The following is a 24,917-nucleotide window of genomic DNA, read 5'->3' as shown; positions in this document are numbered from 1 at the left end:
ATCAGCTGCCCCAGCGACGGGCGCTCACATCCTGCAAGAAGCGGAAGTGACCCATTTGCCCACCTCCCTTCTCTGGGCACCCTCGGCCTTCTACTGGCTGAGGGGTAGCGGGCGCATCAGTGCGCCACCTCCCTCGTCCGTCCCTGATTGGCGGCCGCTCGTCTTGCTGCCTGGCGCGGGCTCGGGTAGCTCCTGACGGGGCCGGGGGAACAAAGAGGAGACACGGGGTAGGCCGCGCCGCCGGCTCCAGGGTGAGCTGGGAGCCGGAGCCCGAGCTGGGCCGCCCCCGCCGCTGCTGCCACCACCACCACGGTGGGGCTGTGCCAGGAGAGAGCTTCCCTGGAGTTCTGTCTGTGCCCAGCCCGGGCGGGCTTTCCCCGGCTGGAGCCAGCCCCAGGCTCTGCTGCCCCGGTCCCGAGCCGAGACACCAGGTGAGGGAGAGATCTCGGAGCCAGCGCAGGGGCGGGCCGGGAAGAGCCTCTGCACAAAGGCTCCGGGAGCCGCCGGTCTCACCCCCTGGGGATCTGCTCCCCAGTGGGGAACGCGCCTGGGCTGGAGGGGGCTGCGCAGGATCTGCCCCAGAGGCAAAACGCGGGGTTCCGGTGGTGAAAGAGCAGGGGCGGGGCCCAGTGCGGTTTCCCCTCTGCGTGTCTGGAGTCGGAGGGGTCCGGCCCAGGCGGGATGGAAAATCAACCGGAGATGGAGGGCAAGGAAGGACGGTGTGAAATGTGCTGGATTGAACTGTCTCTGCAGCCAGGGATCTCCGGGGCAGACGAGCAGGTGACACAGTGAGGGGGATTAATGAAATCCTCTCTAATTTCATCACTTCTCTCTCAAATAGATATGCATCTGAAGAAGTGAGCTGTAGCTCACGAAAGCTTATGCTCTAATAAATTGGTTAGTCTCTAAGGTGCCACAAGTCCTCCTTTTCTTCTCTCAAATAGTGACAACCAGTGCTCCTGCATTTCTCCCTAATTGTCACCAATGGATATAAAATCCATGTAGATTTCTCCCTTTTTCTATCAAATTATTGACCCTTTCTCTAGCCTCCTCCTCAGATTTTGCCTCATTTTCTCTCTAACTCTCCGTCAATTTTAACTCTCCTCTAATTTGGGATATTTTTCCATCCATTTGATGTGCTGCAAATTGTCCATCTTTAGGTGGGAAATTGTTCCCCTGAGTCATTCAGCAAATGGGAAGGAGGTTAATGGGTGTAGCCTGGACAGCACTGAGACATGGCTACCTCTGGGGTGGGGTGGGATGGGATGACCGTTCTCTGCCAGCAACAAGGCATGAAAGGGCACAGGAGAAGAAAGGAGGAAGAAGTGTCCCCAGTGGAGACTGTCCAGTCCCAGCTCCTGACCCCCAACTGCCCAACACAGCTCCCCACCCCCCAACCATCAGCTGCCAGTTACATGCCCACCTCTTCTGCTGGCCCCTCCCCACTGCCAGGGAGTCTTCCTGTTCCACGCGCCTATCACTTGCTCTCTTAAAGCAGCTTCCCAAATGCCTCCCTGCTGCCCATGTGAATGGTGTGTGTGGGCAGGAGACTTACTGTCTGTTTCTTGAATTTCCATACACAGTCCCTTCAAACTGTCCCACTACTCTCACTTATTTAAATCAGTATAAAATCCTTTCAGCTCTTGGTGGTTTTCTCTCATTATCTATTTTTTTTCCTATTTCCTCTCCAATTCTCAAAGATTGATATATTCTCATCTAGAATACTGTGTGCAGTTCTGATCTCCCATGTTTAAGAAGGATGAAATCAAACTGGAAGAGGTACAGAGAAGAGCTACTAGGATGATCCGAGGAATGGAAAACCTGTCTTATGAAGGAGACTCAAGGAGCGTGGCTTGTTTAGCCTAACCAAAAGAAGGCTGAGGGGAAATACGATTGCTCTCTATAAATATATCAGAGGGGTAAATACCAGGGAGGGAGAGGAATTATTTAAGCTCAGCACCAATGTGGACACAAGAACAAATGGATATAAACTGGCCATCGGGAAGTTTAGACTTAAAATTAGATGAAGGTTTCTAACCATCAGAAGAGTGAAGTTCTGGAACAGCCTTCCAAGGGAAGTAGTGGGGACAAAAGACCTATCTGGTTTCAAGATTAAACTCAATAATTTTATGGAAGGGATGGTATGATGGGATAACATGATTTTGGCAATTAATTGATCTTTAACTATTCATGGTGAATAGGCCCAATGGCCTGTGATGGGATGTTAGATGGGGTGGGATCTGAGTTACTACAGAGAATTTTTTCCTGGGTATCTGGCTGGTGAATCTTGCCCACATGCTCAGGGTTCAGCTGATTGCCATATATGGGGTCGGGAAGGAATTTTCCTCCAGGGCAGATTGGCAAAGGCCCTGGGGGCTTATCGCCTTCCTTTGTAGCTTGGGGCACGGCTCACTTGCTGGAGGATTCTCTGCACCTTGAAGTCTTTAAACCATGATTTGAGGAATTCAGTAGCTCAGAAATAGGTGAGGTTTATTGCAGGGGTGGGTGGGTGAGATTCTGTGGCCTGCATTGTGCAGGAGGTCAGACTAGATGTTAATAATGATCTCTTCTGACCTTAATATCTATGAATCTATGAAAAAAATATATATATACTGTATGCAGTGGTGTAGTAGCCATGGTGGTCCCAGGATATTAGAGGCTGCCCCCTTGATTTATATACAAACTTTTGGTGTTATTCTCCATCCCATTCCTCATGAATCCAAATATTAACTTTTTTGCGGCAGCTGTGCACTGAGTGCAGTTTTTCGTTGAGCTCTTTACAGCAACATGTAGGTCCCTTTCTTGAGTTGATAGTTAATTTACAACCCAGTAAGGTGTATCAGGAGTGTTAGAGAGCTTATTCCTTCACTCTCCCACTTCCCTGGTCCTTCTCTCATGAACAGAGAGCAACAATACCCGAAGTCTGAAGGTGCAAACAGTTTAATGTTTATTGGGGTGAACTTCCAGCAATCTTAAATCCAAGTTCCTTTTTCCTTATTTTCGAACCCCAACTTACTTCCTGTTGGCCCCTAATTTATATAGTAATAATCTTAGCTATACCTTAACCAATCATTCTACTGAAATTTACCTAACCAATCCTAACATTATGTAACATGATTAGCTAACCAATTATATCTCACCACCTTAATTAGTTTACACCCAGCAAAATTAATTGTACAGCAGACAGAATCACAGAACCAGACAGACCATGCAAACAAACAATAGCAAAGTGGGAACTGTCATAAATATAAAGGGAAGGGTAAATCCCTTTAAAATCCCTCCTGGCCAGAGGAAAAATCCTCTCACCTGTAAAGGGTTAAGAAGCTAGGATAACCTCACTGGCACCTGACCAAAATGACCAATGAAGAGACAAGATACTTTCAAAAGCTGAGGGGAGGGAAAAACAAAGGGTCTGTCTGTGTGATGCTTTTGCCAGGGACAGAACAGGAATGGAGTCTTAGAACTTAGTAAGTAATCTAGCTAGATATGCGTTGGATTATGATTTCTCTAAATGGCTGAGAAATTAAGTTGTACTGAATAGAATGAATATTCCTGTCTGTGTGTCTTTTTGTAACTTAAAGTTTTGCCTAGAGGGATTCTCTATGTTTTGAATCTAATTATCCTGTAAGGTATTTACCATCCTGATTTTACAGAAGTGATTCTTTTTTACTTTTTACTTCTATTAAAATCCTTTTTTTCAGAAACTAAATGCTTTTTCCTTGTTCTTAAGATCCAAGGGTTTGAGTCTGTGGTCACCTATGCGAATTGGTGAGGATTTTTACCAAATCTTCCCCAGGAAGTGGGGTGCAAGGGTTGGGAGGATTTTGGGGGGGAAAGACGTCTCCAAACAACGCTTTCCTAATAAAAATAAACCCAGATAAACGTTTGGTGGTGGCAGTGGAAGTCCAAGGGCAAAGGATAAAATAGTTTGTACCTTGGGGAAGTTTTAACCTAAGCTAGTAAAAGTAAGCTTAGGAGGTTTTCATGCAGGTCCCCCCATCTGTACCCTAGAGTTCTGAGTGGGGAAGGAACCTTGAGAGGAACTATAATGACAAAACAATACAGAAGTGAGGATTTCACAACTACGTCTATAAAGACATAAGGGTTTCCCAGCTGTGTCTATTGATAAGTAAGTTCTTACCAGACAGAAAACTATCAAACTAAATTTCCTTTTACATCTTCTAGGCTTTTCCCTTTCTCTGGAAGTGATAGATCGGATCACCTTCCTAACAGCCCCATATTAACTAGTTTGGAATGTGAGGATGTGACCGGATGCTTCCCAGCTTATGGCTGCCTCTGCTGCTTAGCCAAAGGCATTGGCCTAAGAACAGGGCCTCAGACTGTCACAGTGAGAGAAGGCCCTTACACAGTTTCTTTCTTGTATACCTCTATTGCTGAAGCAATTTGTTGGGAGCAGGAGGGTTGCAGAAAGCAGGCTTGTCTCCCACCGCATGCCTATTCTGAGCGGCGGAACAGGTTGTTGATAGACGCCTTCACTTCACAGGAATCTCCCTCAGAAATCTCCAGAAAACTCTCTTGGAGATACTGGGCAATCCACTGTTGCAGGTTCCTTGGCAGAGCTGCTTTGTTTCTTGCCGCATTAACGGTAACTTTCCCGGGCCGCTGTGCCGTCATGGGGGAACCATTGCTGCACACAGGCGAGCTGCATAGGGGCCAGAGCGGAAGCTGTAGGCTTGGAGAAGACCCTGATTCCCTGCTCACCCTCAGCAGCGAGATATCTTCCATAATGATCACATCCTATGGAAAGTATGGGGACAGGAACGATTATCAGTGCCTCCCAAGGTGCAGAGAATCCTCCAGCAAGTGAGTCGTGCTCCAAGCTACAAAGGAAGGCGATAAACCCCCAGGGCCTTTGCCAATCTGCCCTGGAGGAAAATCCCCCCCGCCTCCCCCCGTCCTTGTTATACTTGGAAAATGAAAACTTTTAATCCAGCATGCTGGCTCTTCCGAAGAGCCACATGCCCAGTGTACAGCACGGTCTGGGAAGAGTGATTTACCCTGCTCCTGTGGCTACTCAGTATTTTGAGGGTCTTATGGCTCGTGTGCTTGTCTGGGGTCAGCCAGTTAGTGCAGTTATGTTATGCAATTATGTTAAACCCACTTACTGCATCATATGCACCAGTCACCTCCTAGCATTACAAGCACTGCAATCTCGAGCATAGCACCAAATATTAGTGGCTTTCAGCTTCAGGTTGCTGCCTCAAGGCATCCCTGATCCTTATGGCCCCGCGCTGTGCCCCTCTAATAGCCCTGGTCTCCAGCTGTTCAAACTCAGCCTCCAGGTGTTGAGCCTCTGCGGTCCAGCCCTGAGTGAAGCTTTCACTCTTCTGTGATGTTATTGACATAAACTATGACTGTATAGATCATTGTTTCAACCACTGTGGTGCAGAATTCCTCTAGGAATAAAGAGCCTGGGGGGAATTGTGATGTAACATTACTGTCCTCTTCTTGCCCTGACAGGCTGAAGCGTTACATCCCATCCTTCTGGAGGACAGGGAAGGGAAATAGCTGCAGTGAAACCAGTTCAGGTAGGGATTATCAGGGAGTTTCTGGTGGGTTCCTGTTGGATGGAGAAAGGCAGTAAATACATAGGAGGTGGGTGCTTCTGCAGGGTGTAACTTGGTCTGAGGTGGGAAGGGGCAGGAAATACACAGGGTGGAGAAAGGGAGTGGGACAGGGTGTGACAAACCTGCTGGGATTTGTTTACTGTGGTGCCTAGATTCTAGGAACACACCCATGGAGTTAGTGGAAATTTCCTAACTTGTGGAACAGGAAACAACCCCCATCAACTGGGCTGGGAAAATTCCCAGATGCTGGAGCCTGAACCTACTAGCTAGAGGATGCTATGAGATATGAAGGGGCACTCACCATTGCGGCCTAGGGAAGACTCCCATCCCATCCCGCTGCTGGCACTGGGGAGGGTGTTGGGATTCCTGCCAGGGAGTTGTCCCTGTGCCCTGCTGGGGACTCCATCTCCTGTATCAACCTCTGGCTAGTAGGTGAGTGATGTATGTGAAGACCCCTGCCCCCTCTATCTGCTGGGAGTGGTGAAGGGCTCTCTTTCTCCCCTCACCTTGATGCTTCCTGGCTGCTCTGATGGGGTGGGGGTGGGACTCTGCTGACTGTCCACCTTCCAGAACTTCTATATGATCGGCCCTCCACCCCTGTGAATAGTGGGGTTGTCACTGGGCAGCGGGTTCTGAGGGGGTGGCTCTTGCTCTTTCAGGGGCCAGTGAGCTTTGAGGAGGTGGCTGTGTATTTCATCAAGGAAGAGTGGGCTCTGCTGGACCCTGCTCAGAGAGTTCTCTACAGGCAAGTCATGCAGGAGAACTATGATAATTTGACCTCACTGGGTAAGGATTCCTGTTCCCTTGATTATTAGACGAGGAAATGAAGAGTTAAGATTCACAACACCCCACAATGCAACCTCAACTCTGCCTTGTTTCAGCAACACCCCGACAGGCCAATGACACACACATGAGCACTCTACCATTCCCTCCCACAGAACACTTAGGGAACAGCGCACGGGAGCAGGATAGCACAAAGTCTAACACCTTCTCTTTGCTAAGGCAAAACTTGGGGTAGGTCCGGTGTAGGGAACAGAAGCTACCTACACCTGGCCTGCACTCAAACACTGAGCCTACTGCATACAATCCATCTCAGACTTTCATAACGTTACCACCCCTTTACGCTTGCACTGAGGATTCCTTCTGAGTCATTGCTTTCAGTTACCCCTCACTGAGTCCTGTATGCCAACAGACTGCTGACAATCCCCATGCAAGATGTGACGAAGTGGGGGTTTTATTAGTCTTGCTATGTTGCATGTGAGTCTTACTGTCCTGTACGGATACTGTGTGTACCTTAGTTTCCCTGTGTACTGCACCAATACTTCGGTGGTGGGAATTGGGTGTGAGATTTTTGCTGAGGCTCTCGGGGCAGGTGAGACTGCCTAGCTATTTGCAGCTATGTAACCTGAGACCCAGGAGGGGGGTTCAACCAGGTGACACCTTTGGCCCAGGAAGCGAGGCAACGAAAAGGAGGAGGGGCATGAAGGGGGTGTCAGAGGTGAGGTGGCTGGAGGCTGGCAGTCTGCTTGGGGGAACTGGAAGAGGGGGAATCCAGGGTGTCTAGCCCAGGATTCCCAAGATGGACTTGGCTGAAAGTCACTGATGTCTGTAATAACAAGCTTTGTTCTATGCTGTGGTCCTGTCTAAAAATAAACCTCCTCTTTTACGCTGGCTGAGAGTCATGTCTGACTGCGGAATTGGGGTGCAGGGCCCCCTGGCTTCCCCAGGAGCCCTGCAGGTGCAGACTCGCTGTGGGAAGTGCACGGTGTGAAAAGGGTATGCTGAATGCTCCAAGGTCAGCCCCAGGAAGGCCGAAGCTGTGTAAGCTTCTTGCACTGGAGACCATATGCTCAGAGAGAGGAGGCTCCCCCAGAGTCATAGAATATCAGGGTTGGAAGGGACCTCAGGAGGTCATCTAGTCCAACCCCCTGCTCAAAGCAGTCCTAACTGGCTTCATATGAAGTAGTTCCAAAGTATCGCCTGGTGACTCCGTGACACAAGAACACACACTTGTCACTTTTTATTAACACAATCTACAATGCTCAGCACTGAAATGAGGAATACCTGTTTCGTCTGGTTTCACATGCACCTCTCTGCGGATCACAGTCACAGCTATGCCAAGCTGCTCCAACTTATCCTTCCACCATTCATTTAAAGCTACAGCTGAAGTGCATGCAGATAAATGCTGGTATTCAAATCTGAGGAACACAACATGTAATGGCATGTGCTTAGTCCTTACTCCTATTGATTAATACATTTTGAGGCCATGGAGTTTCAGCCAGTTACCATTATAGTGAGCTGAATACCTTGTGTTTGACGAAAACATCTTCCTGAAAGGCATCAGTCTTGACTTGAAGACTGCAAGAGATGGAAAATTTGCCACTCCCCTGCATAGTTTTTTAACCTTTGCACCACGCTTCCTGACTGAATCCCAGTGACGTTTGCCTGCTCCAGGGTTAGGGGATATGGGCAGAGTTAAGGTTGTGTTGCAGGGGTGTCATGTAATTTAGTTTATTTCCTGGTTTTCAGAGGCTTTATCTTTTGCCAACATCCATATGCTGGAATGGCATGAGGCAGCACTGGGCAACTTTAACTCTGCTTTAAAGTACTTTATGGGCGTTTAATTTCCTTGATTTTCTTTTTAATGGACTTGTTTGCCTCTATAACTCTTTCTACACTAGAGCTTTTGCCAGCAATTTATGTCAGGTAGGGATGTGATTTTTCACATCGCTAACTGCCAGAGCTATGCTGGTGAAACTTTTAAGTAGCAACCAGTCCAATACCTCGATGTAGATTTTAAAGCACTTCAAAATATTGCTCTTAACACAGATTTTGATATCAAGGCAAAAATTCCAAGAAGAACTCCTGCCGAAAGTGAGAAAAATCCACAACACGCTTTGTCTGAATGTTGTCAGTGATAAGGCTCAGAGTCAGATGCATGTAGCTCAGGTTCAGTGGCCACAGCATGTCCTCTTGAGCCAACCAATTACTGTGAGGGTAGATTCCTGGAAATTCTGGCTGTTAAAAGAGCATTAGTCTTGCTGCACATGTAAATTTCAGTCTCTTGGACTCATCATTCGATGATGGTGTATGGAGGAGGGTTTTAGGTTTATTAGGAACTAGGCAAAGGAAGAGCCTATATAGGAAGTGTGGGCTCCATCTGAACCACAATGGAACCAGATTTCTGACCTGTAAAATTAAAAAGTTCATAGAGGAGATTTAAACTAATGGCTGGGGGAAAGGCAACACATGATTCAGACTCAGACCGATCCTTTGGGTGAGGATCTCTTAATGGGGGTTCTTTACTAGGATATAGAGAGGAGGGACTAGAAGTTGATTAAGTAAAGAAAGGGGAAAAAAATACATAGGCAGGAGTTGTAGACCAAGCTGGATGAGCAAGCACCTTAGAGAGGTGATTAAGAAAAAGCAGAAAGCCTACAGGGAGTGGAAGATGGGAGAGATTAGCAAGGAAAGCTACCTTATTGAGGTCAGAACATGTAGGGATAAAGTGAGACAGGCCAAAAGCCGTGTAGAGTTGGACCTTGCAAAGGGAATTAAAACCAATAGTAAAAGGTTCTATAGCTGTCTAAATAACAAGAAAACAAAGAAAGAGGTGGGACGGCTAAACACTGAGGATGGAGGTTAAGGATAATCTAGGCATGACCCAATATCTAAATAAATACTTTGCCTCAGTCTTTAATGAGGAGCTTAGGGATAATGGTAGGATGACAAATAGGAATGAGGATATGGAGGTAGATATTACCAAGGTACCGAGGTAGAAGCCAAACTTGAACAGCTTAATGGGACTAAATCGGGGGGCCCAGATAGTCTTCATCCAAGAATATTAAAGGAACTGGCACATGAAATTGCAAGCCAATTAGCAAAAAAATTTAATGAATCTGTAAACTCAGGAGTTGTACCGTATGACTGAAGAATTGCTAACATAGTTCCTATTTTTAAGAAAGGAAAAAAAGTGATCCGGGTAACTACAGGCCTGTTAGTTTGACATCTGTAGTATGCAAGGTTTTGGAAAAAATTTTGAAGGAGAAAGTAGTTAAGGACATTGAGGTCAATGGTAATTGGGACAAAATATAACATGGTTTTACAAAAGGTAGATCGTGTCAAACCAACCTGATCACCTTCTTTGAGAAGGTAACAGATTTTTTAGACATAGGGAATGCAGTGGATCTAATTTACCTAGATTTCAGTAAGGCATTTGATATGGTTCCACATGGGGAATTATTAGCTAAAATGGAAAAGTTGGGGATCAATATGAAAATTGAAAGGTGGATAAGGAACTGGTTAACAGGGAGACTACAGTGGGTCACACTGAAAGGTGAACTGTCAAGCTGGAAGGAGGTTACTAGTGGAGTTCCTCAGGGATCGGTTTTGGGACCAATCTTATTTAATCTTTTTATTATTGACCTTGGCACAAAAAGCAGGAATGTGCTAATAAAGTTTGTGGATGACTGTAATGAAGCGGGACTGTTCTTAATGTTTCCTCTGAATATTGTGGGGGTGCCTCAATTTCCCCTATGCAGTTCTTAAGTATCTAGGTGGTGGGATAAGGGTGTATGATCATTGCAGAGCCCTAGAGGGCAGGTGTGTACAGGGGTCTGGACACAGAGAATTGCCGACACCTTGTTTCCTGGCAACTGATGGCCTGGCCCTTCCCCCCTGCAAGGTGAGAGCTAAAGGGTTGGAGAACAAAGGAATCCGGTGACCTCCTGGCCCGGGAAAGGGACAAAGCCCAGAGGAGGAGGGCCTGGAGAGAGTTTCAATTTGGGTCTGGCTGGGGACATGGAGTGAAGTGCAGACCTGGTTGTGTGGCTCACTGCCCCCCAAAATGGACCCAGCTGAGGGGTCCTGTTCTCTGCACCTACAAGCTCTGTGTTAGACTGTGTTCCTGTCGTCTAATAAACCTTCTGTTTTACTGGCTGGCTGAGAGTCACGTCTGACTGCAGAGTTGGGGTGCAGGACCCTCTGGCTTCCCCAGGACCCCGCCTGGGCAGACTTGCTGTGGGAAGCGCATGGAGGGGCAGAGGATGCTGAATGCTCTGAGGTCAGACCCAGGAAGGCGGAAGTTATGTGAGCTGTGTGTCCTGCAGACAGTCTGCTCACAGAAAGGAGACTTCCCCAGAGTCCTGACTGGTTTTGTAGGGAGCAGTTCCAGAGCATCGCCCGGGGACTCCGTGACAACTGACACAAGGCTGGGAGGTATTGCCAATGCAGAGAAGGACCGGGGATATCATACAGGAAGATCTGGATGACCTTGTAAACTGGAGTAATAGTAATAGGATGAAATTTAATAATGAAAGTGCAAGGTCATGCATTTAGGGATCAATAACAAGTATTTTGGTTATAAACTGGGGACGCATCATTGGAAGTAACAGGAGGAGAAGGACCTCGGAGTATTGGTTGATCACAGGATAACTATGAGCTGCCAATGTGATATGGCCATGAAGAAAGCTAATGTGGTCTTGGGATGTGTCAAGGTTCCTTCCCCACTCTGAACTCTAGGGTACAGATGTGGGGACCTGCATGAAAGACCCCCTAAGCTTATTCTTACCAGCTTAGGTTAAAAACTTCCTCAAGGTACAAACTTTGCCTTGTCCTTGAACCCTATGCTGCCCCCACCAAGCGTGTTAAACAAAGAACGGGGAAAGAGCCCACTTGGAGAGGTCTTCCCCCCCAAAAATATCCCGCCAAGCCCTACACCCCCTTTCCTGGGGAAGGCTTGATAAAAATCCTCACCAATTTGCATAGGTGAACACAGACCCAAACCCTTGGATCTTAAGAACAATGGAAAAGCAATCAGGTTCTTAAAAGAAGAATTTTAATTAAAGAAAAAGTAAAAGAATCACCTCTAAAATCAGGATGGTAAATACCTTATAGGGTAATCAGATTCAAAACATAGAGAATCCCTCTAGGCAAAACCTTATGTTACAAAAAGACACAAAAACAGGAATCTACATTCCATTCAGCACAGCTATTTTACCAGCCATTAAACAAAAGGAAATCTAATGTATTTCTAGCTAGATTACTTGCTAATTTAAGGAGTTATGAAGAGCATTCCTGATCTGTTCCTGGCAAAAGCATCACCCAGACAGACAGACCCTTTGTTTCTCTTCCCCCCCGCCCCCCGCTTTGAAAGTATCTTGTCTCCTCATTGGTCATTTTGGTCACGTGCCAGCGAGGTTATTTTAGCTTCTTAACCCTTTACAGGTGAAAGGGTTTTGCCTCTGGCCAGGAGGGATTTTATAGTTCTGTATACAGAAAGGTGGTTACCCTTTCCTTTATATTTATGACAGGATGCATCAGGCGAGGTATTTCCAGTAGAGATAAGGAGGTGTTAGTACCATTATACAAGGCACTGGTGAGACCTCATCTGGAATATTGTGTGCAGTTCTGGTCTCCCATGTTTAAGAAAGATTAATTCAAACTGGAACAGGTACAGAGAAGGGCTACTAGGGTGATCCAAGGAATGGAAAACCTGTCTTATGAAAGGAGACTCAAAGAGCTTGGCTTGTTTAGCCTAACCAAAAAAAGGCTGAGAAGAGATATGATTGCTCTCTGTAAATATATCAGAGGAATAAATACCACGGAGGGAGAAGAGTCATTTAAGCTCAGTACCAATGTGGACACAAGAACAAATGGATATAAACTGGCCATCAGGAAGTTTAGACTTGAAATTAGACGAAGGTTTCTAACCATCAGAGGAGTGAAGTTCTGGAACAGCTTTCCAAGGGAAGCAGTGGGGGCAAAAGAGCTATCTGGCTTCAAGACTAAGCTTGATAAATTTATGGAAGGGATGATATGATGGGATAGCCTAATTCTGGCAATTAATTGATCTTCAACTGTTAGCGGTAGATATGCCCAATGGCCTGTGATAGGATGTTAGATGGGGTGGGATCTGAGTTCCTACAGAGAATTCTTTCCTGGGTGCCTGGCTGGTGAGTCTTGCCCACATGCTCCGGGTTTAGCTGATCGCCATATTTGGGGTCGGGAAGGAATTTTCCTCCAGGGCAGATTGGCAGAGGCCCTGGGGGTTTTTCGCCTTCGTCTGCAGCACGGGGCGTGGGTCACTTGCTGGAGGATTCTCTGCACCTCAAAGTCTTTAAACCACAATTTGAGGACTTCAATAGCTCAGACATAGGTTAGAGGTTTGTTACAGGAGTGGGTGGGTGAGATTCTGTGGCCTGCATTGTGCAGGAGGTCAGACTAGATGATCATAATGGTCCCTTCTGACCTTAAAGTCTATGATTCTATGAAAGGTAGGAGCTGAAGAGAAACAGTCAGATGAAAGAGCCCTATTCAATTACATCACATGAAGACAGACAAGTAAATATTGACAAATTTTATAAGTGCTTGTATACAAATGGAAGAAGGCTAAATAGAATCATAGAATCATAGAATATCAGGGTTGGAAGGGACCCCAGAAGGTCATCTAGTCCAACCCCCTGCTCAAAGCAGGACCAATTCCCAGTTAAATCATCCCAGCCAGGGCTTTGTCAAGCCTGACCTTAAAAACCTCTAAGGAAGGAGATTCTACCACCTCCCTAGGTAACTCATTCCAGTGTTTCACCACCCTCTTAGTGAAAAAGTTTTTCCTAATATCCAATCTAAACCTCCCCCACTGCAACTTGAGACCATTACTCCTCGTTCTGTCATCTGCTACCATTGAGAACAGTCTAGAGCCATCCTCTTTGGAACCCCCTTTCAGGTAGTTGAAAGCAGCGATCAAATCCCCCCTCATTCTTCTCTTCTGCAGGCTAAACAATCCCAGCTCCCTCAGCCTCTCCTCATAAGTCATGTGTTCCAGTCCCCTAATCATTTTTGTTGCCCTTCGCTGGACTCTCTCCAATTTATCCACATCCTTCTTGAAGTGTGGGGCCCAAAACTGGACACAGTACTCCAGATGAGGCCTCACCAATGTCGAATAGAGGGGAACGATCACGTCCCTCGATCTGCTCGCTATGCCCCTACTTATACATCCCAAAATGCCATTGGCCTTCTTGGCAACAAGGGCACACTGCTGACTTATATCCAGCTTCTCGTCCACTGTCACCCCTAGGTCCTTTTCCGCAGAACTGCTGCCTAGCCATTCGGTCCCTAGTCTGTAGCTGTGCATTGGGTTCTTCCGTCCTAAGTGCAGGACCCTGCACTTATCCTTATTGAACCTCATCAGATTCCTTTTGGCCCAATCTTCCAATTGGTCTAGGTCCCTCTGTATCCTATCCCTCCCCTCCAGCGTATCTACCACTCCTCCCAGTTTAGTATCATCCGCAAATTTGCTGAGAGTGCAATCCACACCATCCTCCAGATCATTTATGAAGATATTGAATAATGAAGATATTGAATACTAAGATGGGTGAACTTGAGTGCCTGCTTTTAAAGGAGGATATTGATATAGTAGGCATCACAGAAACTTGGTGGAACGATAATCAAGGGGACATGGTAATATCAAGGTACAAAATATATAGGAATGACAGAGTAGATTGTGCTGGTAGGAGTGTGGCACTGTGTGTGGGGGGAAAATGTATAGTCAAATACAGTAAATTTTTTAAGTGAATCTGTATGGATAGAAATTCCATGCTTGAATAATAAGAGTAAGAGAATATACTACGGACTATGATGGTGATTCTGAAAAGCTCAAGGAGATTAGAGGAAAATAGAAAACTCAATAATATTAATAGGGGATTTCAGCTATACCCATATTGACTGGATACGTGTTGTCTCATGACAGGATGCAGAGATACAGTTTAGACACGATTAATGACTGCTTCTTAGAGCAGCTAATCCTGGAACACACAAGGGGAGAGGCAATTCTTGATTTATTCCTAAGTGGCACACAAAAGCTGGTCCAAGAGGTGAATACAGCTGAACCACTAGATAATAGAGACGGTAATGTAATTAAATTTAACATCCTTGTGGAGGGTGGGGAAATATCTAAGAAGCCCACCACAGTAGCATTTAATTTCAGAAAAGGGAACCATATAAAAGTGAGAGCTAGTTAAATGGAAATTAAAAGGAACAGTACAAAAGTGAAAAGCCTGCAAGCTGCATGGAAACTTTTTAAAAACACCATAATAGAGGCTCAAATTAAATGTGTACCCCAAATGGAAAAAAACAGTAAGAGGACTAAAAAAATACCACCATGGCTAAACAACAGAGTAAATAAGGCAGAATTTTAAGGCCTCACCAATCTTGAGGGGGTCAACAAACATGTGGACAAGGGTGATCCAGTGGACATAGTTTACTTGGAGTTTCAGAAAGCCTTTGACAAGGTCCCTCACCAAAGGATCTTAAGCAAAGTAAGCAGTCATAAGCAATGGGTCAGGAACTGGTTAAAAGACAGGAAACAAAGGGTAGGAATAAATGGTCCGTTTTCACAGTGGAAACGGGTAAATATTAGGGTCCTTCAGGGATCTCTACTGGGACCAGTATTGTTCAATGTATTCATAAATGATCTGGAAGAAGGGGTAAATGGGAAGGTGGCAAATTTTTCGGATGATATAAAATTACTCAAGATAGTTAAGTCCAAAGCAAACTATGAAGAGTTACAAAGGTGTTACCTGGGGCTTTGCTGAACCCAAAGCTCTTGGTAACTTTACTCTTTGCAAGGCGGTGACAGGAAATAAATCAATGGGGACACGGCCATCCAGCCGATAGATCTGGGGCGAGCGAACATTTTGGCCTGAGGGCCACATCGGGTTTCCAAAATTGTATGGAGGGCCAGTTAGGGGTGGCTGTGCCTCCCCAAACAGCTAGGCGTGGCCTGGCACCCAACCCCTATCCAACCCCCACCCCCCGCTTTTTGCCCCCTGATGGGCCCCCCTGGGACTCCTGCCCCATCCACCACCCCCTGCTCCCTGTCCCCTGACTGCCCCCAGACCCCCCACCCCTGAGTGCCCCCCGTCACCCCATCTAACCCTCCCTTCCTGACTGCCCCCCTGGAACCCCTGTCCCCATTCAACTTCCCTGTTCTCTGACCGCCCTGACCCCTATACACACCCCTGCCCCCTGACCACACCCTTGAACTCCCCTGCCCTCTATCCAACGCCCCCTGCTCCCTGCCCCCTTACTGCGCTCCCTGGAGCGCTGGTGGCACTACAGCCGTGCCGCCTGGCTGGAGCCAGCCACGCCACCGCGCAGCACAGAGCACCGGGTCAGGCCGGGCTCTGCAGCTACGCTGCCCCAGGAGCTCTCAGCCCTGCCGCCCAGAGCATTGTGCCGGCAGCGCAGTGAGCTGAGGCTGCGGGGGAGGGGGAACAGCAGGGGAGGGGCTGGGGGCTAGTCTCCCAGGCCAGGAGCTCAGGGCCGGGCAGGAGGGTCCCGCGGGCCAGATATGGCCTGCGGGCCGTAGTTTGCCCACCTCTGCGATAGATAGTTGATGCAATCAGGCAAACAAAAGTGCTTTCACTCAAAGCTTCTACTTTATTTAGTCCCCATCACTTATACACATCCACAATAGGTTAGTAGAGCACCCCAAATCACCCCTAGATTCATATTTACCCAGGGTCACTAGACTTCCAGTGGCCAACTTCCCGTCTTCAGGGAAACATGAGAGGTGTTCAAGTATCCACTGAGCTCAGATTTTTTCCTCTTTTTATATCCATTTTGTTAGTATTACATAGCTTGTGCATCGAAATAACTTAGTTTCTGCTTAGCACTTAAGTGTGGAGATTTTCAGCCTGTTAGGAAGGGAATTTTCCATCAGTTAACCATCTGTATAGTAACAGTCAACTATTGCCAGACTTTCCATCTTGCAAAACCACATGCTTTGGAAAAACAGCTTAAATCAGGAGGGCAGAGGGTTATGTTTACTCCTCGTGGTCGCTCACTTCACCCTCCCCTCCTGGTCTGTTAGTTGTGCTAAGGTTTCAGAAAGGCCTCCTTTTAGCTGCTTTCAGCAATAAGCATAACATTTGGTATTCCAGCTGCAGACAGTGGTTCAGGCACCTTACTGGGCTATCAAAAATCTGCTCCTACAGTCCCCTCCTTAAAGCCCACTTTTTTTTTGTTTTTGTTTTGTTATCATAAGGGGTCTTTATCTACCTATAGTCATCCCCACAAAGGACTCTGGTTGCACCAGAGCTGTGATGCAGCAAAAGCTCAAGGCGCTCAGCTGAGACTGAGCAAATGATCTTCTTCTTGGCATCCCACACTCAGCACACCAGATTATCTGGATGATGACTACACGGTGGCAAGTTGTACATACTCCCCTTCTAAGGGTAAGAGCAATGGTGAGAGAGCCACTGGCTCATCTGTCAGGGGACTTGGAATTGCTGAGTTTTGCGCTAGGTCCAATATGTCATCAGACTGAAAAAGAAAACCGCTACTATTTGGAATACCAAAATGACTATAATGGGGTGCAGGGCCAAATTCAAGATCCCTGTGCCAGTCGGGGACAATTCCAATAATACTTCTCACCACTGGTGTGTTAGGTCCTGGCCAGTTCTTGCAAATATGCATTTAATTTCATTGGTGTTATGATGCACAATAACCATGACTCTACACCCTTCCTGTTTGGCTGCATGCAGCTGGTTCTGCAAATCAGGGTGTACAGGCAACGTCTGTAAAACAGTTAAAGTCATCCCAAGGGGTACAGGTTTTACAGCAGAGTACAAAGTATTTGTCTCTCTTAACTGATTATATTTAAGTTCCAGCACTTGAAATTCAGAATCACATCCCCAAATCCTATACCATGACACAAGGATCATAAGCTATGGGATTTTCCTTCAGCCATTTCCAAACACACATCATGTACTTTCAGGGCATTTTTGTTGCATTCATGTCAAATTCCACAGTGAAGCACTGGAATGAGTTACCTATGAGGTGGTGGAATCTCCATCCTTAGAGGTTTTTAAGGCCCGGCTTGATAAAGCCCTGGCTGGAATGATTTAGTTGGTGTTGGTCCTGCTTTGAGCAGGGGATTGGACTAGATGGCCTCCTGAGGTCTCTTTCAACCCTAATATTCTATGATTCCTTTAAACATCACCCATAATCTATATGTGTCAACCCATTCCATCTATCTTGTTTGCTAATACTTCCTCATTGATGCTCTTAAGAACCCCTGCCCTCGTTTCAGTTGCTCTCCATATATCCCTTCTTACCCGGCCCTTGCCAGATTTGGGGACCTTATGTAAATTTATCCAGTTATTCCTCGGCCTTCAGATAATGGCTGGACAGATCACTCACAGTGGGGCTCTAGTGCCAAAAAGTGTGCTAGGCTTAGGCCTGTGATGGCCTTTTTGAGGGAGTAGGTGGGGTTAATTACCAATTGCTTCTTTACATTGGTTTGAACCACATATGCCCTGACCAAACTAATTACAGGTGGTCCCAAAATTCACACTTTCGTACTTTTTATTCCATGGGGTCCCCGGAGGAGCCATTTTCCTGTCATATTGGCTGCATGTTAATAACTATTTTACCAAGGCACCATTTTAACCACAGTATTATCAAAACATTCTTTATCCCTCTTATAAATTTCTTGAGAACACAGGGCCTCCAAAATGCAGGGCAAAGGAACCTTCCATTCCCCTCGTGGTATCACTGTCTGTAGCCTTGCCTCCCCCAGACCTTCTTGTCCAGTGGTTGGGGTGAAAGGGTTTGTTTTTGCCTAAAATGAACTGTCTTCTCCCCCAGTGCTGTCCTCTTGGGGATGTCAGTCCACAAATGAACACATTTGGACTTACAACAATTAAACAACAGCCTGTCAGTTCCACCTAGTGACAACTGTACCCACCTGGGTAGCTTTTAATTCTCCCCACTAACAAATCCGCTCCCCCACTATCCACATGAGGATGCTGTAGTTGCCACCAAAGTGGTAGAGATTCCGTAGGCACCAGCGTAGACCATTTGCAACCCAAACCATGCTACATTGCCAGTTCTTGCTCATTCCCACGCTCATATTTACTTTGTCCAAATCCAAGCCTTTCAATTTTACTGAAGTGGGGTCATTTCAGTCCAAGGGCCTACGAGTGATTTGTTCTCCTGGGATGTTGGGATCAGTAGTGATGTCAAGGGTACAGTTCACTTTACATTTTCCTGTCACTCATGGATAGTCTCCCCATGCTTCAGACACAATGGGTTTCTGATTCGCATCACCAAAGAGCAGGTCTGCAATCCAAATGCCAGCAGCAGCACACTGGAATGCATTGTCTCCAAAATCTTCCAGCATCCATATGATGTGACAAAGTTCCTCCTCTACCTTGGTGGGTCTTGCACAAATTGGTGGATTTGCTTGCCTTGGAGCTTCATGGCAGCCCTCAGCTTGGCCATTTTTCTGAACCCACAGTCCAGGTCGACTCCTCCTGTGTCTGACCAGGAGTTGGGAGGCTTGGGGGGAACCCGGGCCCGCCCTTTACTCCGGGTTCCAGCCCAGGGCCCTGTGGAATGCAGCTATCTAGAGTGCCTCCTGGAACAGCTGTGCGACAGCTACATCTCCCTGGGCTACTTCCCCATGGCCTCCTCCCAACACCTTCTTTATTCTCACCATAGGACCTTCCTCCTGGTGTCTGATAATGCTTGTACTCCTCAGTCCTCCAACAGTCCACGTTCTCACTCTCAGCTCCTAGTGCTTCTTGCTCCCAGCTCCTCACACGCGCACCACAAACTGAAGTGAGCTCCTTTTTAAACCCAGATGCCCTGATTAGCCTGCCTTAATTGATTCTAACAGCTTCTTGATTGGCTGCAGGTGTTCTAATCAGCCTGTCTGCTTTAATTGTTTCCAGAAGGTTCCTGATTGTTCTGGAACCTTCCCTGTTACCTTACCCAGGGAAAAGGGACCTACTTAACCTGGGGCTAATATATCTGCCTTCTATTACTGTCGTGTAGCCATCTGGCCCGACCGTGTCACAATGGTTAATAATCTAAAACACAAAGCAGAACAAACTTTTCCCCTCCCTATATAGGGAGGTATCACTAAAACATTTAAGCTAAACTTATTAACTTTTACTCAGACCCATCCAGGCCTGAGTCGTACCCTCCCCCCCCACACACACACTTTTTCCCTGGGACGGAACTCTTGAACTTTTAACTGTGCTTTTAGCACCCTCTTGAAGCTCAGCAAATTCATCAGCCCTGCTTTGTCTAGGGCTTGCTGAGGCTGGACACATGACTGTTATTAATTTTGCCTGTGCGTACATGTTTTACTGGAGAGTGGGTAGTTTTCAGTAACACAAGGGACAATCCTACCAGATATTCCCAATGCTGCAAAGCCCAAACTAGTGCCAAAAACCTTCTTTTCACAGGGAGTAAATCCCCTCTACTTCACTTAACGTTTTGGAGGCATAAGCCATGGGGCAGAGCCTTGTTCTATAGTTCTGACTCAGTACTGCTTCCATTCCCCTATCTGTAATTGCCAGCTGCAGCACAAACACTGTTTCACCCTGCTCCCTTCTTTAACAATTCATGCAGTGGGGCTGCCTTCTTTGAAAATTCCTCAATAAAATCTCAGCAAAACTCTCTGTTGGTCAGGGGGACACCCCTTGTGTTCCCAAATCACTCCAAAATAATTTACTTGTTGGGACCACAGCTGGGCTTACTTTAAACCCAGCTTCCTGAATCTTTTGTAACATTCTGTCCAGTACCTCTAGATACTCTTCCTTGGTCTGAGTGTAAACTAGGATATTATCCACACACAAAAATTACACTGTCTTTTTCAGACATTCCCACTTGCATCTTGACTACCTGGGCATGACAGTTAATAGGGGCATCGTTCCAGCTCTTGGGGACCCTTGCAAAACATAACTGCTTCCCTTGAAATGTAAAAGCAAATTTGTAATAGCTTTCCTGATGTAAAGGGATAGCAAAGAAAGCATTGGCCAAATCAAAAACTGAAAAACACTGGGCCCCTCCTACAATGGAGACCATCACCTCCTCATACTTTGCCACAACGGGGGCCATCAGTAGGTTCACCCAATTAAGTGTACCACAAGCCTCCAAGTTCTGCTATCACCTTTAAGGACTGGCCACAGAGCAGCATTATTAGGGCTTGTCTGTTCCACTAAAACTCCTTGTCCCAAAAGTTCATCAAATGTTTCTTTCAGGATGGCTTCTGCCTCCTTTGGATACTTATACCGCTTCTGGGGTGGGGGATTGGGGCCTGTAACTAGGATTTCTGCCTCAAATTTACCACATTCTATCAGAATTTTGGCCTACAGCTTCCGGTGTTTTTCTGCAATTGCTAGGACTTTTGAGGGCCACTCCAATTCCTCAGATGCCTTAAGGGCTGCTATCCAGTATCTCGCTGAAATCTGAACTGATTCCCAGGACGTGCCAGGAGGCGTTTCCCATAGGACCCTGTTAGCAAAATCAACCAGCAATCTCAATTCCCTTAAAACGTGAATTCCCAGGATCCCTTTTCCTCCCAAAATCCATTAAACCAAATTGCCCCTTATTTTCCTTTCCCCTAACCGATACAGAATGTTTCTGCAAAAGGGAACAACACTCTGTGCCTCATTAAATCCCTGTAAGGTTTTAACTCTAGCCAGAGATTCAAACAGGTTCTCATTTCAGGGTATTCATCAAGGAATAAGTAGCACCTGTATCTAACAACAAATTGTGTTCCAATGTCCCTCTTTCTGACTCCACATAAAATACGAAGCTCCCCTTTTGGCCCTAAAATAAATAATAATCTTTGGGCCCAATCTTTCTTTTGTTAATTTTCTACTTTTCTCAAAACTGTTTCCCAAGCAGTTGCGAAGTAGCAGTAGCAAAGTAAACTTTTCTGTTGCATGGCAAAGGTATCTTCAAGGGCAGGAAAATACTTTCAGCTGTGATATTAACCCTTAACTTTCAAAACAAAAACACAAGAGAAAAAACAAGTTGAAGGATGGGGGGTTGTGAAGAGAAAGAGTAAACGGAAGGAGGGGGAAGAACGACATAGAAAGAAAGGTTTCAGAGGAACAGCCGTGTTAGTCTGTATTCGCAAAAAGAAAAGGAGTACTTGTGGCACCTTAGAGACTAACCAATTTATTTGAGCATGAGCTCATGCTCAAATAAATTGGTTAGTCTCTAAGGTGCCACAAGTACTCCTTTTCTTTTATAGAAAGAAAGGAAAACCTAAGCCAAGAAAAAGTACCGACAGCAACAACAAATCTAAAAGTGGGGCTTTGTGGACCAAAGCATCTGGTAACCCATACCACTAGCCCCTGTCCTGACTCTGAGAGGAGAGTGAGAGTTGCCACCACATCTGCCGGAGTGAGACTGGGGGTGCCAGCTAGCCTTGCCAGCCATCCCAAGACTGTGCTTCAGCTTAACAAACCAACCAATTTCCCTGCTGCCCTACCCTGGTCTTGGTCAGCGGTGAAGGCCTGACCTCTACCCTTCTTCCCCTCCTGGGTTACCCCCTTGGGGACCAATCTTCCTCACCATAGGGGTTATGGGCCTCGGCGTCTGTAGTTCTTCCAGTGTTTCAAGCAATGGACCATATGGGAAATTCCCAGAAGAGCCCAAAGGAAAAGGAAGCTCATGAGGATCATCCCTCTCATACCCATAATGAGAAGGATACGAGTGGAGATCCTCCTCTGACCCATCACCCTTCCTCAAATTGCAGTCACTGTTACCTTCTGCTCTCCCAACCTGGCTCTGAGAGCACAACTTTGTCCTTTACATTCCCCATTATCTGCCTCAATCTTATCCTGAGAATCCTACAGTAAGGCCTTAATAATTCTTTTATTCTCCATTGTCTGATGTTTCAATCCAAACACTTCCTGCTCCAACTTCTTACTCACTCTCTTACTATCACACACTTGCTTTTGTATTCCCACTATCTGAGCCCAGAAGGTGTCTGATTCAGCCTTCAAGCTGGATATCTCTTTGTCTTTCTCGACTTGATATTTCACTAATTCCTCCAATCTTGCCTTTAACTGACCTATCTCTTTACCTACTAACGTCGCTAACATCTGCTTACAGAGCTACAGGAATTCTCTGGGGCTGGTCAAGCTCCCAGGCTTCCAGAGACCATTACTATGCTCCTGTTCAAAATCAGTCAAGCTATTTCCCAAAACAATTTCCAACTATTATTCTTTTCCAGATGTTTCCTTTCCTTTGAACATAATTGCCACTGGCCTGAGCTCTAAGTCTCAGTAATGGAATTTATCCATGAATTGACTCGTGAACTACGACATGAGAACTGTACGGAGCTACCCCACCTCACTGTCCTCTACCTTCTACTGCAATGCAAAACTGCTGGTTTGCCCCAGCCGTCCCCTTTCTCTCCACCAATTCTTGCTTGGAGCTCCAATTCTGTTTCCCCTGGGTTTTACTGAACCTAAAGTTCTTGTTAACTTTACTGTGACAGGACCCCCAGGGTGCGTGCTGGGACTGTGGGACCACTGTGCCCCCTTAACTCTCTCCAGTATGGGCTGTCTCTCACAATGCCTTACTAGTGACCAGCAGCAAACCCCTCTAGGTGCTGTTATCCCTTAGCAGAACCACATGTGGAGACCCAACACCCACCTAGATTGCATTAATGCTCCGAGAGCCACTCATGAATCACACAGAGAAAGGCACCAGAATCAAATCCTCCCAGCACAGTACCTCAGGAATATACTGTCTTCCACTGCTCAAGATGACCAGTGCACATTTATTAATTGGTTCGCCACTTCACCAGTGGAAAGTGGATATACACCACCCTTTGCAAAACCTGAGCAGATTTGCCACATACTTCATACAAACTCACTGGTAAAGATAAACAGTAAAACAAATTTATTGACTACAAAAATAGATTTTAAGTGATATTAAGTGATAAGCAAAAAGTCTAGTTACCAAAAGAAATAAAATATAAGCACGCAGTCTAAACTCTCAACCCTATTAGATTGGGCAGCAACTAGATTAAGCAGCTTTTCTCACCCTACTGGATATTGCAGTCCTTAATATACAAGTTTGTTCCTTAAACCTAGGCCAGTCTCCTCTGTTGGAGTCTTGTCATCTTCTCAGTGTTATAGTTGCTTGCAGCGTAGGTGGGGGAAGGAGAAAGGGGCCCTGCATGTGCTCACTGTGTCTGTTTCATAACCTCAGTCCATGTGCTTGTAGAACACAAGTCCAGGCAAGTCTGGGGGGCATTGCTGACTCACCAGACAAGGTTGAGGAATTCCCCTGGTGTGGCCTTATGCAGATGAGTCATTGAATTGTAGCTCCCTTGCTGGACAATGGCTGTTGATGGGTTGTTTGACACCCCGCCCAGGCATTGGTTACTTTGCTTGCTGTTGCCTCTGGGGAGCTGATATCTGGCTGATTCTCCCGCTTACAGTATGTTTTAGTGATAACCATACAACACAATTCTCGTAACTTCATTAATGCTATACATATATGGATAGAGAAATGACTTTCAGCAGGTCATAACATTTCCCCTGATACCTTACAAAGCATGCTTTATATGTAATATCACAATTATATACAGATGGGGAATATTGGGATTACAAGATGCTCCCCCAAGGTATAAGTATATCACATAATCTTTGTGAGGCGGTGGGAGGAAATAAATCAGTGGGGACAGCCATCTAGCCGATAGATAATTGATACAAGCAGGCAAACAAAAGTGCTTTCACTCAAAGCTTCTGATTTATTTAGTCCCCAGCACTTACACATGTCTGCAACAGGTTAGTAGAGCATCCCAAATCACCCCCAGATTTGTATTTACCCAGGGTCTTGAAGAGGTCTTGAGTGGGTAACTGTAGACTTCTAGCGGTCAAGTTTCCATCTGCAGGAGAACATAAGAGGTGTCCAAGTGTCCACTGAGCTCAGATTTTTTTTCCTCTTTTTATATCCAATTTGTTAGTGTTACATAACTTAGATTCTGCTTCATAGGTTTTTTGATGAACAAGCTAAATGTGGAGATTTTCAGCCTGTCAAGTAGGGAATTTTCCATCAGTTAACCAGCTGTGTAGCAATAGTTAACTATTGCCAGACTTTCCATCTTGCAAAACCTCATGCTTTGGAAAAACAACTCAAGTCAGGAGGGCAGAGGGTCATGTTTACGCTTCGTGGTAACTCACTTCATCCTCCCCTCCTGGTCTGTTAGGTGTGCTAAGGTTTCAGAAAGGCCTCCTTTTAGCTGCTTTCAGCAATAAGCATAACAATTGGTATTCCAGCTGCGGGCAGTGGTTCAGGGATGTTACTGGGCTCTGGTCTAGCAAAAATCTGCTCCTACAAAAGGATCTCACAAAATTGGGTGACTAGGCAACAAAATGGCAAATAAAATTCAATGTTGATAAATGCAACGTAATGTACATGGGAAAACATAATCCCAACTATACATACAAAATGATGGGGTCTAAATTAGCTATTACCAGTCAAGAAAGAGATCTTGTAGTCATTGTG

At 46.1% G+C, this 24,917-nt stretch overlaps 1 protein-coding gene and 1 long non-coding RNA gene across 6 annotated transcripts in view; one reads left to right on the top strand and one right to left on the bottom strand.

Annotated features, from left to right (window-relative positions):
• The first annotated feature begins 344 nt into the window (after positions 1-344).
• The window catches only part of LOC140906213 (uncharacterized), a 39,303-nt gene continuing 14,730 nt past the window's right edge, over positions 345-24,917 (top strand). The window contains exons 1-2 of one of the 5 annotated variants that reach the window (XR_012157042.2): positions 345-431; positions 1,701-4,904. The gene's annotated coding sequence lies outside the window, so the exon portion shown is untranslated. Of the gene's footprint in view, positions 432-693; positions 781-1,700; positions 4,905-5,478; positions 5,550-6,247; positions 13,537-16,632; positions 16,823-24,917 lie in introns of those variants that run through there. The other 4 variants (XR_012157041.2, XR_012157043.2, XM_073329709.2 and 1 more) reach the window with 4 other exon arrangements.
• On the bottom strand, positions 2,925-24,365 carry LOC140906216 (uncharacterized). Its single transcript, XR_012157044.2, has 4 exons — positions 24,238-24,365; positions 16,104-16,282; positions 7,653-7,786; positions 2,925-4,758 (listed from the first exon to the last, which is right to left on the bottom strand). It is a non-coding gene; the product is annotated as an uncharacterized LOC140906216 (long non-coding RNA).

This window comes from Lepidochelys kempii, chromosome 2, assembly GCF_965140285.1.
Source record: "Lepidochelys kempii isolate rLepKem1 chromosome 2, rLepKem1.hap1, whole genome shotgun sequence".
In the NCBI taxonomy this organism is placed as follows: domain Eukaryota; kingdom Metazoa; phylum Chordata; order Testudines; family Cheloniidae; genus Lepidochelys; species Lepidochelys kempii.
The sequence above is the reverse complement of the archived record's forward strand: the minus strand, read 5'-3'. Positions and strand labels throughout refer to the sequence as shown.